This window comes from Protopterus annectens, chromosome 3.part0 (assembly GCF_019279795.1).
Source record: "Protopterus annectens isolate FY-2018-M chromosome 3.part0, PAN1.0, whole genome shotgun sequence".
Taxonomy (NCBI): domain Eukaryota; kingdom Metazoa; phylum Chordata; order Ceratodontiformes; family Protopteridae; genus Protopterus; species Protopterus annectens.
Window position 1 is genome coordinate 71,841,352 of NC_056731.1, and position 17,706 is coordinate 71,859,057.

Sequence of the window (17,706 nt, forward strand, 5' to 3'; positions counted from 1 at the left end):
AATTGCTGGGTATTTCTCCCAAAAGTAGTTATAAACCTAATCTTAGTGTCACCCTTAGGATTGTGATGATGGTATGTTAACAATTTTTGTCTGGGCATCTTGTCAACTTCATTCTTGACTTGTGATAGATGAATTGGAGAATACCCCCTTTCCATAAATCTAGCCATGAGATCAACATTATAATGTAATAAATCATCTTCCTTTGAACAAATACGTCGAATGCGCATGTATTGAGATTTCAGGATATTTTTAACTGTTTTTTTATACACCAACTGGAAGTAAGACAGTGTTTTTCATGGATATATGGTGTTCATTTGGCTACAACTTTTTCCTTAAGTCATTGGGAAGATTATATATATATATATATATATATATATATATATATATATATATATATATATATGGTTCTACTTTACATAACCGATAGCTGCTTTCACGGACAACAAATTTGCAAGCGCCAGAAGATCGACAATCTGGAAGACCGATGCTATGGATCAAAACACCGACGCCGAGGATAGTGACTTGGAAAAAGGCTGTGTAAGTATGCGGTGGTGACGGACGTTAGGGTGCGAGTAAGGTAAGTGTGGATATTGATGGTCTGTGGGGATATGGGTGGGTTTAGTGATTTAGGGTCAGTGCGTGGGTTAGGTAAATGTGCGGTAGTGATAGTGTTTGGGTTAGGGGCGGGTTAAGTGAGTTAGGGTTAGGGCCCGTGTTAGGTAAGTGTGCGGTAGTGGTATTTTTTGGGTTAGGGGCGGGTTAAGTGAGTTAGGGTTAGGGCGCGGGTTAAGTAAATGTGCGGTAGTGATAGTGTTTGGGTTAGGGGTGGGTTAAGTGAGTTAGGGTTAGGGCCCGTGTTAGGTAAGTGTGCGGTAGTAGTATTTTTTGGGTTAGGGGCGGGTTAAGTGAGCTAGGGTTAGGGCGCGGGTTAGCTGAGTGTGCGATAGTGACGGACCTTAGGGTAAGGGTTTGGGTTAGGGTTGTAGATAGTTGTGTATGTGAGGTTTAGTGTGGGTTTGTGAGGATTTTGGTGTGCTTGTGTTGTGTGTGTGGTTTTTGGACAGGGATGTGTTTTGTTAGTTGATTGTTGTTATTGTGGTGTGTGCAGCGTATGAGGTTTCGTGTTTGTGGACCGTCGGTTATTTGTTTGTCGGGCATGTGAGGTTTTGTGTTTATGGTTTGTCGATTATGTGGTGTCGATGTTTGTGTTGTCGGTGTTTTGCAGTGACGGTTATGTAAAGTAGAACCATATATATATATATATATATATATATATATATATATATATATATATATATATGGTGACACTTGGCTTTTGAGACTGTTCACCTACATTCATGTTTTTTCTGATGCTACACAGGTTTGGCCTGTTCTGTATTCGTAACAATTCCTGTTTTTATGGATTTCTATGGGACATTGGTTCTGCTTGATTTTGGACAAAGGCCATAATCTAACAAAATTTGTTTAGTTTATACTATTAAGGTGTTTTTTGAATATGATTTAACATTCATTGTCGTTACCTAAATATTTCTTGTTAAGTCAAGACAATTCCTTGTGTAAACACTTATTAAGGTATATTATTGGGGTTTTGCTTTAATAATAGTTGAGTGTTTGGTGTTACATGAACAACATAATTGGTTGTATAATATGGACCTTTTGACCATCTTAAGGGGCCTTTTGGCCGACAAAGAGGATATTGATATTTTTGAATCTAGTAGAGTTCAAATACAGGCAGGGAATTCTGAATTAAGGGAAGATGATAGCTGTAAAGCTTTTTTTGATAGTATTTTTTAAAAACATGAAAGCTTTAAGGTCATGTGTGTATGGCATGCTAAGCTTTTTAAAGCTTATATTGAAAAAGGTATTATACCTTGTGGGTTAAGAATCCAGATTAAGCCCCTTGTAGGCCAACCAGACTCTATTTTGCTTACCGCTTGGTCTAATATACAACAAAATTCCTCTATGGAATTTGTTAAAATATTACCCTCATTTTATGAACGTATGGTTGATGGTCTCATTTTAGATGTAACAAAAATTTGTTAAGAAGCCACAAAATTTAAAAATTCACCTCTATATAAGGAACATCTTAAAAAGCTTAGTGGTAATTCGTTAAACTTTGAAAAGGAAGTAAGGGAACAAAAAATCCGTAAATACAATAGGGATTGTTGGGATTATAGTGAGGGTCAACCCTTTGAAGCCAGAAATAATGTTACATTTGCTAGAAAGGAGGGTTTTACCCCAGGACAGAAATGTAAAAGAAAATCTATTTTAAAGAAATCAAACAGTGAAACATCAGGGGATGAAGAGTCTTCCCATACAGACACAAAAATGGATAATACCCCAATATCACCAGTGCATAAACGTTGTTTCTCTAATGAGAATGAAAAAGGGGTGGATCGTAACCCTTTGGGGGGAAGAGAAAACGGGGGGGGAACGTAAACATAAACCCAAATGTCACCTCAGGTTTAAGACTTTAGAGCATGTACAACTTCTGGAACCCAAATCAATACAAACAATGTCATAAATATTTCATCTGTGGTTTTATCTGAACTTGAATATGATATACTAAATAAAGGCCTTAATTTAATTCCTGGCTTTTTGGTTTCTGAAAATAATTTTGTAGGGGATTTGTTGTCTTTTTGCAGGGTGCTGAACCTTAAATTGCTTTTCAGGGACTCAGATGATACCAGGGGTTCAAATGAGGCCATTTCAAGTTTCATCCTTCAACATTAATGCCACCTATGAATAAACACGTGGAAATTTTTCAAAAATGTATACTGAAGGAGTTGCATTTTGGTGGTGATTTTCAGGATACTTTGTTACCTAATAATTTAAATCTGCAGGAAATGGCAACATTGAAAAATCTTTATAATAATAAAAATGTAGTCATTATTCAGGCGGATAAAGGAGGGGCCACAGTAGTTATGGATTGGTCCAAATATGAGGCTGAGGCCAATAGACAACTTCATGATGGTAGATTGTATATGATCATGCCCATTGACCCTACTACATGGTTTAAAGCTGAAATTGATACATTTCTTGATATAGCCATTGATGAGGGTATTATTGATGATACAATTTATCATCTTAAGAGCCACTCCCACAGTTTCTGTACTTACTTCCTAAAGTGCATAAAAGTTTGAATGACCCCCCCCCCCCCCAGGGCATCCAGTTGTTTCGGGTAAGGGTTCATTAACTGAACCCATTTCTGTTTATTTGACTAAATATCTCAAACCCCTTTTACAAGCTGTGAGGGCAAGAATTAAAGACACCACAGGATATTTAAACATTATTTGTGACACACAATTGGACAATGACTGGCTTCTTTGTACCTTAGATGTAACCTTTTTATACACCAGTATCCCTCAATGGGCGGGTTTGATGGCCTTGGAATTTTGATTAAATGAATTAGCCCTCTATAGCCCTGGGTTCAACACTTTCTTACTATGTTTAACTGAGCATGTATTGACTAAAAATGCCTTTTATTTTAATGGCATTTGTTATCTACAAATGAAGGGTACGACTATGGGGGCTTCTTTTGCCCCCATATATGGATACCTATTCATGGGGTATTTTGAGCATATTATGATTTATGATAAGAATAATAATATTTTCATGGAAGAAATTGATATCTGGAGGTGGTTTTTGAATGACTGCTGGATGATATGGAAATCAAATATTACATATTTGGAAGAATTTTTAGAGTATCTTAATGATAACAAATGGGGTATAGTTATTTTATAGTCAATTATGATAAGAAGTCTATTCCTTTCCTGGATGTTATGGTGAGCAAGCAGGAGGATGGTACCCTTACTAGTTCTGTATATAGGAAACCCTTTCACTCTAATTCTTTGTTACATACATCCAGCTGTCATCCAAGACATATTATTAAAAATATCCTGAAATCTCAATACATGCACATTCGATGTATTTGTTCAAAGGAAGATGATTTATTACATTATAATGTTTATCTCACAGCTAGATTTATGGAAAGGGGGTATTCTCCAATTCATCTATCACAAGTGAAGAATGAAGTTGACAAGATGCCCAGACAAAAATTGTTAACATACTATCATCACAATCCTAAGGATGATGCTACGATTAGGTTCATAACTACTTTTGGGAGAAATACTCAGCAATTAGTTAATCTTGTACAGAGACACTAGGTTATTTTATTAGCAGATGAACATCTTGGACAAATACTGGATGACAGGTGTGCCTTTTCTTTTTGAAGAGGGGTCACCTTAGGAGGATATTTTAATTTTTATAAATGTGCTTCTTTTCCAGTATTAAGTTTCAACGTACTTTGGATGGTACCACTTTGATGGGGTGTTTCCCTTGTGGTCACTGCAGTTTTTGTAAACACGTGGTTAAAACTAAGGAATTTAGTAGTAAGAATACACCACGGGTTTTTGAAATTAAGTCTTTGACTAACTACAGTAGCGATTGGGTTATCTACTTGGTTGTCTGTAATTGCTCCGCGTTTTATATTGGACAAACGTCCAGATCCATGAAGTTACACATTTTGGAACATCTTAGTAATATGAGGAATAAAGTCATTACCAATGCCCTATATAAGCATACTCTTGTTCTTAATAATAGGTTCATAGGTTCATACTAGGCTATCTGCCCTGGGGCAATTATAAGCCTAGCCCGATTCTGTATGGCTTATGCCACCCCTTGATTTGAGTATACTGTGCCCTTTTTAAGGTTTAGTTTACTGTGCCTCTGTCTAATAGTGACACAGGAGTAATCCCTGGGACAAACCTATGATCCCCCATCCACTTATCGAGATTCTTCTTGAAGAGATTCAGTGAGCTGCTCTGCCTCACATGAACTGGAATTCTATTCCAGAGTGAAGGGAGCCTCTGGGTTATGAACCTGTCCCTCCAGCAAGTTCTATTTATTTCTGTGCTGAGGTTCAAGTCCCTCGAGCATGTGGCTTTAAGGGATTTAGATTTACTGAGGTGGAGCATGTCCATTAATTCTGGATTTGACATAGCTTTGTATGTTAGGCATAGATCGCCTCGAAGTAGGCGGTATGCAACTGAGTCGAGCTGGAGTTTTTTTAACCGAGCAACATATGGCATCTGTTTGAGACCCCTGATCCTCTTGGTGAGATACTTTTGGGGTCTTTCTAATTGCTGCAGGTGTCGGGTAAGGTACATCCCAAAAGGGGCATTGTATTCTATGATGGGTCTGATGAGGGATGAATAAAGGGGCACGATTACCTCTCTTGATCTAGATGTGAAACCCTTCGTGATGAGGTGGGCTATGTAGAAGGTCTTTCTAACCACTTTGGCAATGTGGTTTTCAAAGGAGAGATTGCTATCAACTTGGGTCCCCAGGTCCCTAATAACTTTCTCTGTACTTAATGGGTTTCCGCCTATGTGGTAATTTGTGGGCACACTGTTTTTGCCAAAGGGTATGACTATACATTTTTTGGCATTTAGCTTTAAACCATGGCACTGGCACCAGATATATGTCTCTGTGAGACCTTTTTGAAGGATGTTTGTGTCAGCTGGAGAGTTGATTATGGCGCCCAGTTTGCAGTCGTCTGCGAACTTGGTGAGCCATAGTCCTCCCATGTTTGCCTGTACCTCGGAAAAGTATATACCGAACAAGAGTGGTCCCAGGACAGAACCCTGTGGGATGCCACTTGTGACCGGTTTTGAGTCTGACATGGCTCCAGCAACTCTCACTCTGTGGGTTCTGTCTTTGAGCCACTTTGCAACCCATCTTGTGACATGGGGGTTTATATTTAAGCTGGATAGCTTATCTATGATGCCCGAGTGGGGTATTGTGTCAAATGCCTTTGCAAGGTCCATATAGGCTGTGTGGACTACCTTCCCTTCATCTATGGCTTTGGTGACTGTTTCAAAGAAGTCAACCAGGTTCAAAAGGTAGGATCTGCCCTTGACAAAGCCGAACTGGGTAGGATCTAGTGTCTGTAGGTCCCCAATGTCTTTGTTAATTAATTCAGCACTGCTCAGTTGTTACATTGCTTTCATTATGCTGTTTTCCAGTTTACTATCATTGATAAAGTAGGTGGACATACATTCATTAGAGCTAGATGGCATGAGATATTAATCAAAAAGGAAAAAGTTTGGATAATTAGACTTGGTGGACTATTTCCACCGGGTCTAAATGAACATTTATAATTTTTATGATTTATGTATCATTTTTGTCTTTTTCTATTATTCTTTTTTATTAACAATTTGTCCTGACAGGGCAATATAATGTGGTTTTCTGGTGAAGGGTGTTTATTTGTATCTTTAAGTGATCCTGTGGACTGAATTAATTATTAATTAGTTACTGTTTATTATTGGTTATTTTGTGGTGTTTTAATGCTTTATAAGAGAGTTGCCTTGACTTTTTTCTTCACATTGATAAAGGCTCTTTTGGGCCGGTCTGTCTCTTTATTTTCAATAAAAGGTGTTTTTACTCGTCATCTAGTGCTGGCTGTCTGTTTGATGTACTTCGTTTTGTTGGGCCTTTGCACTTGCCATCCGGGTGAAGGCCTTGCTTTTGTTTCCTATGATCATATGAACCCCAAAGCATGTCCAGGGCTGGTGAGTAGATCAAGGATCCCAGGGAAGCATCACATTGATAGAAGGGAATGTTTCTCCTATTGCTACACTCACCATATATGTATGCACCCTGTTCCACTGTGTGTGGAGGAGGGTGCAGGACATACAATGATCATCAGCAGGACTGATCTGCCTCCCATTTTTGCAAAGGGTCGATGTCTTCTTCAGGCAGCACTGCTCAGTTGTTACATTGCTTTCATCAGGGAAATCAGACAGCATGAGGATGCCTCAGGTGAATGTACCTTCCTTCTCCTCCCAATATGGGCGCACTCATCCTATGTTGCTCATTATATGTTACTGATATAGAAATATAGGTGCGGAGGGTCCTGAGTAAGCCAGCACTAACAACAATTGCTAGAAAGGAAGGGTATCAAAGACTGAAGGAGTGATGACCAGTAATAGGTAATGAGTTTGACATAATGAGGAAGGAGATTACTGAGTAAGTAGCCAGTCATCATGTTGGGAGTTCATGCAAAAAGCTACTTTATGCTTGTTGAATGATCCAATGTATGTCTAGCCAAAAGGTAACTGCAGGTGCATGGGGGCAGAATGGAGAAGGTTATTTCCCTTCTTGTTACATTTACCCTGTGTCTCATTCGGGCTAGGGCATTATTGCCTTTGGACCTTAAAGAATAGCATAGTTATACTACTGATAGTCTGTTAGTTAGGGGGGAACACTGGTCCATGTTGAAGAGTCAATACGTCTATGTTAAGATTAGAAGCATCAGAGTGGGTAGCAGGAAGCCATTTCACATTTGCAATGGTTGTGGAGTAGCTCTTGTATTAGCTAGCAAGGGAACCAAATGATACGATTTGACTTAGAATTACTTTAATTTGACTAGGTGCTCTCTAGGAGGCTTAATGTGAAGAGGAGTTAAACATACAATATCTCTGCTATGGATATGATTCAGGCTTTGCTGTTAAGCAATTCATTGGGCATAAACTTGTTATTTTTGAATATATTTTTATTTGCTGATATACTTTGTGAATTACTGTATTCACATGGTAAGTGATGGCTAGTGCTAGGTCTTGCCAGATGCCAACATAGGTGAACAATGGAACTAGTCTGAACATACTTCCTTATCAGATAACAATATTGGTAGGTTAGAGCTTTGTTTCAGCATTTGTGACATTCATAAATGCATATCTTTTTGTGTGGATTGAATTAAATGTTAAGAGATTATTGGATACCCAGCTTGATGCTTCTGAGAAGTCTTGTTGGATTAGGGACTTTATTATGATTAAAGGATGTTCCGTTCTAATGATGGCAAGATTATCAGTGTTAAGAGTAAGTGATGGTCCTTTCAGATCTCTTGAAAGTGATAAAAGAAGGAGGTGGTCTGGGCCAGAACTTTCATGCAACCTAAGAATGAGGGGTCATTTTATACTAATTTTACTGTGTATCAGAGCTACAAATCCCGTTCCCACCCACCTCCCCATTCCTTAGACTTATACTCTCTACACCACACTTATTCCTTCACTCTAACCAATCAGCTCTCTCCACCAATTAATGATTCCTCTTTACGTTTCTCCACTCCCCCCATACTCTTCACCCTCCTAGTCTCACTGAATTATTCCCCCAATCCCTGTATCCTCCTACCTTACCTCTTTCTTCTATACACTTACTCCATATAAGTAGCCTCCCATCCTCTGAATCCTTAATTAGTGTGAGCTCTTACCTATCTTCCAATCTTTTAAACTCTCACTCTTTTTTCTCAAGCACTACTCATAATTCATCATGATGACTGCTTATTTTATTGCTACCCTTCTCTTCTTATTTTCAGTATCAACCACATGCCACATTCCACTCTCCTATCAAACACCTCCACCCACTCTCCCCATCACTCATATCACCGGCACCATCCCTCACTCACGGATAAGCTCTTCATCTCTCTTTCATTTCTTACCTTCACACCTCTTCAGGATTAACACATTTCCAAACTCTACACTCTCCTCTACTCTGAAGTCAAGAAGGTCTGCTAAAATGACTCTGCTAACATATATTATTACTTTCTTGGATACACTTCTGGATGGGGACATCTACCCCAATCCAGGACCACCTGCCACTACCTCTCTCAAATACACAACTCACACCTCACCCCTCCACTTCTCACTCCCACCCCACCCCTCTCCTTCTCTTAAAGCATTAAATATCTACTCTCTAAATATCCAAAGCCTGGTAAACAGAACCACAGAACTACATTCCTGGATTGCTAACATTTCCCCCATATCTTAACCCTGTTAGAAACTTGGTTAAAACCATATATCTCAAACACTGAAATCTTACCTCCAGGTTATAACATCTCTCGTTCCAACAGAATCATTAAGAGGGGTGGAGGTACTGCCATCCTCTACTCTGATCAACTTAATCTCTCCCCACTCTCCATTTCTATACCTAGCTTTGAGCCTGCTGAAATTATTATTGTAAACTGTCACCTAAACTCACATAAAAAACTGCCATAGCCTCTATCTATATATCTCTAGGGAATAATATTCCTATCCTTGAAAATATTCTCTCATGTTTCACTCATCATGTACCATATGAAACCATTATCCTTGGTGATGTTAACATAGAGTGCACTAAACTTTCAACTACATCTCCTAATCTCAGCCCCAGTCTTCATGGCTTCCACCAACTCATCGTCTCCCCTACTTGGGCTAACAAAAACTTCATTGCTGGATGCACCCTAGACAGGATCCTTACCTCAGATTCCAACCTTTATCATAACCATGGAACACTTCCTAACTCTTTAAGAGATCATTCCCCTACCTATATCCACAGATTCTCCAAACATCCACCTAAAGACCACCTCTATATGTAATGTCACAAGCTTACCTGTTTCAATCCAGATACTTTTAACTCTAAGTTTCTAGCGTAAACTGGTTCTTCCTTCATCACCTCCCTTTCAGCGAGGCTGTTAAAGCTTTCACTAACATATTTCTGGACATACTTAATACACTGGCACCTATCAGAAAAATCTGACTTCCTCTTGGCTCACAAAACATGCCCAACTCCATTATGCATAAAAAAGACAGTGTCTGGAAAGCCTTGGTCAAACGCAAATCCCCTCCTCTGCTACAAAGACACAAAGAGCTTAGAAAACTGTCAAAAAACTAGTCAACAATGATCATTTTTTTCAGCTCCACCCAATCTAGCCCACAACCCCCCAAAAAAATTCTGGATAACCATTAATACTCTTCTTTATCCTAGCAACCCTACCACTCCCAACCCCTTCCCACATAATACTGCTACTGCAACAACCACTCTCCTAAACAACTTTTACATTGAAACAATCCAAAAGATGACTCAAAACAGCAACATTTCCTCTAGCCATCCTTCATCTCCCAACACAACATCTTCCAATTCCTTCTCATTTAAACCAGTGCCCACCACCTTCATCAAATCTCTCCTGACCAAACTCAGACCTTGTTCTCCCTCTGCTGATATACTACCTTCCTACTTTCTTAAAATTGCTGCAGAATCCATTGCCAACCATGTCTCCATACTCATGAATTGATCCATTACCAAAGCCTGTGTCCCAGATATATGGAAATCTTTCTTCACAATCCCACTAAATAAGGGCGGAAACTCTACCGACCTTTCTAACTATAGGCCCATAGCTATCCTATCATCTATTTCCAAAATTCTGGAAAAGTGCATTCATACCCAGTTTCTCAAAAACCTGCTTGAAAACAACCTGCTAACCTCCACCCACCATGGATTTAGGCCCCACCACAGCACATCCACTGCTCTACTTTCCTTCACCCAAACAGTAACGGAGGCCCGTGACAACAACATGCTGATCTCCTGCTTATTTTTCGATCTCTCTAAGGCCTTTGATAGTGTCTCTCACTCTAAATTTTAACTAAACTCTCAGACCTCCATCTCTCTAGCTCCTCTGTAAACTGGTTTTCCAGTTACCTCTCCAATAGGCAACAATCTGTCTGTTGGCAAACTGCCTTCTCCCTTTTCCTTCCAGTTAACACAGAGGTTTCTGAAGGAGCTATCTTGGAACCCCTCCTGTTTAACATATTCACTAAAAAACTACATACTGCTTGCAAGCTCTCAACACTACTTCAATATGCCAATGATCCCACATTTATCACCATGGCCCATAACATTCCTGATCTTTTAGCACACACTCAGGACTCCTTCTCATCTATCAAAATATGGCTCGTAGACAACCAACTAGTACTAAATCCAAAAAAAAAAAACTCCTACTCTCTTTCCTAGAGCACTAGCACAACACAAATCCTCCTTTACCATCACCTCCCTCGACAATACCATCATTAAACCCGAGCCTTATACCAAACTATTTGGCTCCATTATCGATAACAAACTAAAATTTGACATACACTTCCAACAATGTATATATAAAAAAAAAACACGAGAAACTTGGTCTACTTTATAGAAATCAAAAATTCCTTACACTTTCTTCCAAACTCTATACACTGCCCCATCTTTACAAATATTCAATCTATACTACTGTCCAAACTTGAACAAACATACAATAAATTAGACAGATTTGCCACTAATCTCCCTTAGAATTCCCATCACTGTCTCTCTCTTAAGACACTTCAATGGCCTGAATTCTCTCACCAATTACTCATTCCTCAATTACATATCACTCACTCCATTCTAAATAATCCCTCTTCCTGCCCCTCTCTCTCTCTCCAACTTAGTATTTTATTAATCCCCCTTCGGGCACCTTCACATAAGTGACAAACACCTTGATATCTACAAACTTAAAGAGAACATTGGAAAGTCCCTCTATAAGTACTCAGTTGAACGAGTGAAACATTTCCCAAACGCACCTGATTAAACGAGAACTAAAACACTATCTACAAAAGACTTGGTGCTGCTCATGCCAAGCCCCCACATGACAACTATTTCACCTACCCATCTTCTATTCTACATTGATCTGTCACCTTCTTTCTGTCTTTTTACCCTCTGTCATGTAATTACATTTTTTACCCTCCTGTATTAAAAGCACAAAAGATACTCTTAATTCTGTGTCTCTTATGTTTTAATAGTGAGTGCACCTATTATATATTGTATATTTTGTAATGGTATTTTCATTGTATTACAGATTACTGTGCCTTGAACTGTATTTTATATCTTTATGTTATGTCCTTGCACATTAAAACACAATGTACTTGTGTTTATCTTTTACATGATTGTAAATTGGAGCTGGTCTCCTCAGGTTTCCACTGAAGATGTGCCCTTGGCTCAGTTGGACTAACCTGGTTAACAAATGTCAAATAAAATAAAAATGATAAATAAAATCCTTGTAGAACAGCTAGCTTCTAAAAGAGTTGCATTATCCTGTACGGTGAAGCTGACCTAGTAGGGGGAATCAGTGGCACTGTCAAAGGCTTCTGACTGCTCAAAGTCAAGGGTCAGTTTTTTAGTAAAATGAAGGTGACAGTCTATAGGGCTGCTAAACTACTATAAATGAAACAATTTTTGCTGTCTTCAGTGAGGTCATATTTTTATAGGTAAGATATTAACTGATTAGAGTCAATTTCCCAGTGATTTTTGCAAGTAGGAACAAAGCAGTGAAATATCTCTACATTTTTCTCTATCTAATTTTGCTTTATTTTAGGAAAATGGATTCTAATTGATGAGTTGTACACTTCTGGTATTCTACTGTATGCCAGAGGAAAGTTTATTGCGTGTGCAAGATTTGTTTAAAATTGTTCTTAAGTGAGTCATAATGCAATGGCCATGACATCTTTGCTGCATTCCTCATACACTTTCCCTTTTTATATGTTTAATAATCTCTACTATCTGCTTTAAGTAAGGGATTTACTCATTTTTATACATGGTAATAGGTACTAACATTTTGCCAGAAGGTTCCACAGTGCAAGCACCTCTTGCTTTTATGCTCAAAACAGGTCAGTATTGTAACATAAGAGTTCTGCCTGTCAGTTATTAACTCTAGGACTCCAGCATCTCTGCATATACCAACTTCAAAATGGCTGAACTGTGTGGTTGAGGAAACTTTCTTATTCCATACACTTGTTCAGCAATGTTTCATTTACAAATGCAGATATGTTCATCAAGATGAGAATTAATGGCTCTATCAATGAAGCATCTTGCTGGAGTAGAGATTTTACTGTGGGACTAGAATGGGGAAAGTTATTTCCCTTTCTGTTAAACTTATTCTATGTCTCATTAGGGCTAGGATATTACTAGAAAAAATCTAGAAAAATCTCATTAGAAGACTCAGTAAGAATTCTAGCTGATCTTTATGCCTTGGCTATTCACATTGTTAAGACATATGGCGTTAGAAGTATGCCCCTGTTTTATTGACCTCATTTCTAAGTGATACTAAGTATTTTGATTGCTATAGTCTTCAATGCACAGAAAGTTAAGCTCTGTACAAAGACATTTAAATGTCGACTATTTTTTTACACAGAGTAAACCTGAATTTTAATTACTATAAATTATTATAACAATAACCAACAACGTTGGTGGGGTATATTCAAGATTTACTCATAGCTGGTATGGTTTAACCATGAGGGTGAAGTCTGGTGATTAAATAGAGTCAACCATGGGTAAATCTTCAATATACCACACCATGGAGTTAGTTATTGCTATTATACAATGACATTATTTAAGAAAAAAAAAATAATGTCTTTGTAGAATGCCTCCGTGGTGACCTTCCACATTTTATGGTAACCTGGGGCTTTCTTGATGTACTGTGCATACATATGGGACTTATGCAGTACATCAGTGCTGTGCAAAGGAAGCAATGGAGTAAGGAAGATCTCCGTTACTTTTTTTTAAATTTATTTAAAAGAAAAAAGATACCAGGAGACTTTTAATGTTCTGGAGAGCTGGGACAGAGAAAATAAAAGGGTAATCAGATAAGTGTCTTTAGTTTCGGAGAACGTATCTGATTATCCTCTTAGTTTTCGCTGCGCTGTCTCCCTTGTTCATTTGAGTTCTTCAGTTTTGTAAATTTATTAAAAAATAAAAAGAAAGAAAAGTAAAAATTTTATGAGATATACTAATGTAAACAAATCTGGGCAACTGGACCTTTTTCCATTGGTATATTCTCAGATTTACAATGGACACACTGGTTGGGCTGACCAATCGGAGTGCCCGTTTTTGAATATTACTGAACAGTCATTGTATAGTAGCTATTATTTATTTATGTATTGGTATTAGTTTACCAGGAAAGTCCAACTGGGCACAAATTAAATTTTTCTGGGGAGACCCAGGGAGGAAAGCTCCTAGATAACAAATGTAATACAATCAATATTTACAACAAAAACTTTTATGATGCAGTTACAGTCCATACATAGCATAGTCGTCAGTATAATACAGTTTGTATTGCTATCCACAAACCTTAGTATATAGCATTGTACTGAGAATTTATAGCTAGAAAGATGATGTATAAGATAGGAGTAATTTAAGAAATATATTAAAGTGAGGTATTAGTGGGGATAAGCAAGTTTAAGTAGTAATAGAGAAGCAGCGGTACAATGGTAATTTAGCTGTGCTAATTAGAAGTAGGTATAGTAGTTTAAGTACTAAAATAAAGTGAGGTATTAGAAGGGGATAAGCAGGTTAAGTGATTTAGTGCTTTAAAGAGAGGTATATAAGAAGGTGATGAAGGATGTCCGGAGAAACTATGTTCCAGATAAGGAGCAGGGACAAAGCCAGAAGATAGGAAGGTGTGAGATAGACCTGAATAATATAGGAATTTTATTCCAAGTTCTAGCTACATTATTGGAATACAGACTGACCCAAACAGCCCTTTGTGGTTTATATATGTTAAGCAGTTGTTCATCATTTGACTGAAGGGGGCAAGTATAGATGATTTTGTGGGTTGAGATGAGCTAGATATAAGATAAATGGTAAGGAAGTTTGAGCTAGTTAAGTGTTTGTATTGCTAACAGTGGTAGGTCTGGTAAGTTTCTTTACAAAGCAAATCTAGCAACTTTGTTGTAGCACTGTTCAGGTTTACAACTAAGTGAGACTTGTAGGTTGGTCATGATAGGGCCTCCATATAGGAGAGATAGTAATTAATAAGTGGTAGCTAGATTTACCTTGACAGAGTCTGTAAGGAATTTCTTTGCTCTATGTAGGGTGCCTAGTTTTTGAAGGGTATTCTTGATGCTGTTGTGGATATATAAATAAAGTTTAAGATTGTCCTTGACTGGCATGCCAAATAGCTTTTACCTGAAGTACCTTCAATCATAGTAATATTTAAGGAGGAAATGTTAAAGTTGTTTTTTTTCAAGCAAACTGGATTTTAGAAAAAAGAGAACTAATTTATTTTTTTGCAGATTTAGTAGTAGGTGATTATCCAGTAGCCAACTTTTAACAGAGTTAAAGGCTTCTTGAGTAATTTTCTGAAGATGTATGAGGTTATCTGCAGTGCATATTTGGGTAGAATTGTCAGCATATTTTATGAGGAAAGCTTGCTATGCAGATTTATGTAGAACGTTAGTGAATATATTATAGTAGAGGGCCAAGTATGGAGCTCTGTGGCATGCCAATATTAACAGGAATGAAAGGAAAAAAGGTAGAGAAATATTTAACAGACTGGTATTTACCGGTTAAGCAGTTTTTAATCATAGTACTGTGGATTGTGGTAGCCCGAGGGAAGATAGTTGGGAGAGGAGTTTTTGGTGAGAGACTAGATTAAAAGCTTTAGAAAGATCAGGGAATACAGAAGAAATGAGTTTGCCTTTGGCTCTGGCTTTTTTATAGCATCTGTGAATGTTAATAAGGCCAGGGTAGTGCTATGGGCAGGTCTAAAACAATGTTATGTGGGTGTCAGGAGCTTTTCCTGAAGAGTACGTTGAAGAAGTTGCTTGTAAATACACTTTTCCAGAAGTTTTGACAAAGGAGATAATATGGCAATAGGTCTGAAATTACTTATATCAGATGAGGTTATGAAGGGGGATGATGAGGAATTCGTTTCCAAAGAGAAGGAATATATGATTTCTTAGTAGATCTGTTAATTAGGATAGACACAGGATAGGCTATGGAACTGACAGCTATCTTGAGGTATTCTGCTGGGAGATTATCTGCTGAAGGAGAACAGGGTTTCAGTTTAAGGATGAGTGATTTGATGTAGGAGGTCTTGATGAATTTTAGGGTGAAACAAGGAGTGTTTGCTGTTTGAGTAGAGGACATGCCAGGATTGTTAGGTGGAAAATCATCAGTAAGGGCTTTATTGTACCATACTGAATGTAGTTGTTTATTTCGAGCTTTTAACTTTATGTATTCAGCCGTTACTCTCAATTTGTGTATTCAAATGATGACTCTTCTTTTGTATGTGTTTGTTAATGTGGAGCTTTTCTCCCTCGGCCTCCACCGAAAATGGGCTCACTTCGGCCCAGTGGACCATCCCGGTAAACAAATGCAAATAAATAAACAAATAAATACATAAATAATGTTCTCTATAAAATGTGTGTTAAACTGAGCACCAGTTTCATGGGGAGTGTTATTTGGGGTAGGATTAGAAGTGGTAGCTGTTCCAGGATGGAGTATATTATTAATAGAAGACCAGAATTTTTTATGACTGGAACACTAATTATTAAGGGTTTACTGTATTAGAGTTTCTTCTACACACTAATCTTTTAGTATGGTTATGTAGTTCTTTAAAGTGTTGTAGAATTTATGGAGATCTATATTGTAACCATTCTTTCCGAGCCCTATCGCTTTCATACATTAGGTGCCTGCTATGAATGGATAATGAAGGACAACGGTTATTCTTCATTCTTTTTTGGCCTGCTATGAATGGATAATGAAGGACAACGGTTATTCTTCATTCTTTTTTGTTCCAGTTGGAGCCAGACTATTGAGAGTTTTCAGGAAAATTTAGCTGCATTTGTGTATATCTTCAGCAAGTGGAATATTTTTCTGGATAGACCAGTTAAATGAGTTTAGAATTCTGTTAAATGTATCAGGGTTAAAATTAGTGAGGTTATGTGAAACTATAAGTAAGTGTTGTTTGACGTGATGGGTTCTGAGTCTGTTTGCATATACAGGGAAGTGGTCAATGAGGTGATCAGAGAGGGTACCACTGGAGACATAGTTAGTGGAATTAGACAATTAGACACTGATATCCAATCAAGAATTGAGACACAGCTTTTGGGATATTTATAACATGTGGGGGAGGATATCCCAATAAAGAAAATCTTCCATTTTACTGGTGTCGTACATTTTATTACCCTGGCCGTGGTGACTGTGGTAATTATTTTGTTATAAACAAGTCCAAAAGTCACAGGCAAAGCTCTGAAGCACAGTAGTTTATTTTCCAACTAAAATGCTTTTCATCACCCCTCATAGAGTAACTTCTTCAGAATTGAACAAATGGAAACTACAAATGGAAACTAAGTAACAATTTTTAAAAGACCCGCAATTGTCATCACATGACAAGTGGAACCAATCAACACAGTATCCCATTTAAACATATAGTAAGTGTAAAAATACAATATTTAAAAGGTATGTCACAGAAAACCAATAAGGTAAAGACCTTACAAAACTTGCAACGTATAATAAACTAATAATGAATTTGCAAGTGAACTACTACACAAAGCAGTATATTTAAAAACAATAATAATAAATAAATAAATAATAAGATAAACTTAATTCTTGTGTACGGTGAGGTAAATTTTTGTACATACAGTATTTTTACCTATTTAAACTTTTTAATTTTAGCAGGCAGGATATACTACAGTTGTCATTTAAGCCCGGATGTGAAAATGCATTTAGAAACAATTGCCATTGTAACTCACGTTCCTCCAGTTGTAAACTTGAAGGTACACCCCTTATATCCAGTGTGAGTTGGTCAATGGCTTTAAAACAGAATTTGTGACCCGCATTCAAAAAGGAATGTTTGGCAAAAGCATTGTCGCTTTTATTTTTAACAATAGCATGGACATGCTCATAGATTCTTTCTCTAAATTTACAGTCCGTTTTACCAATGTAAAATGCCGGACAGTTGGTACAGGTTGCAATGTATATAACTGCTTTAGACTCACAATTTAATCTAAAGTTTATGTTAAACTTTTTATTATCTGCAACTACAAATGAGTTACCTATCTTTATGTAACTGCACATCCTGCATGCACCACAGGAAAACATACC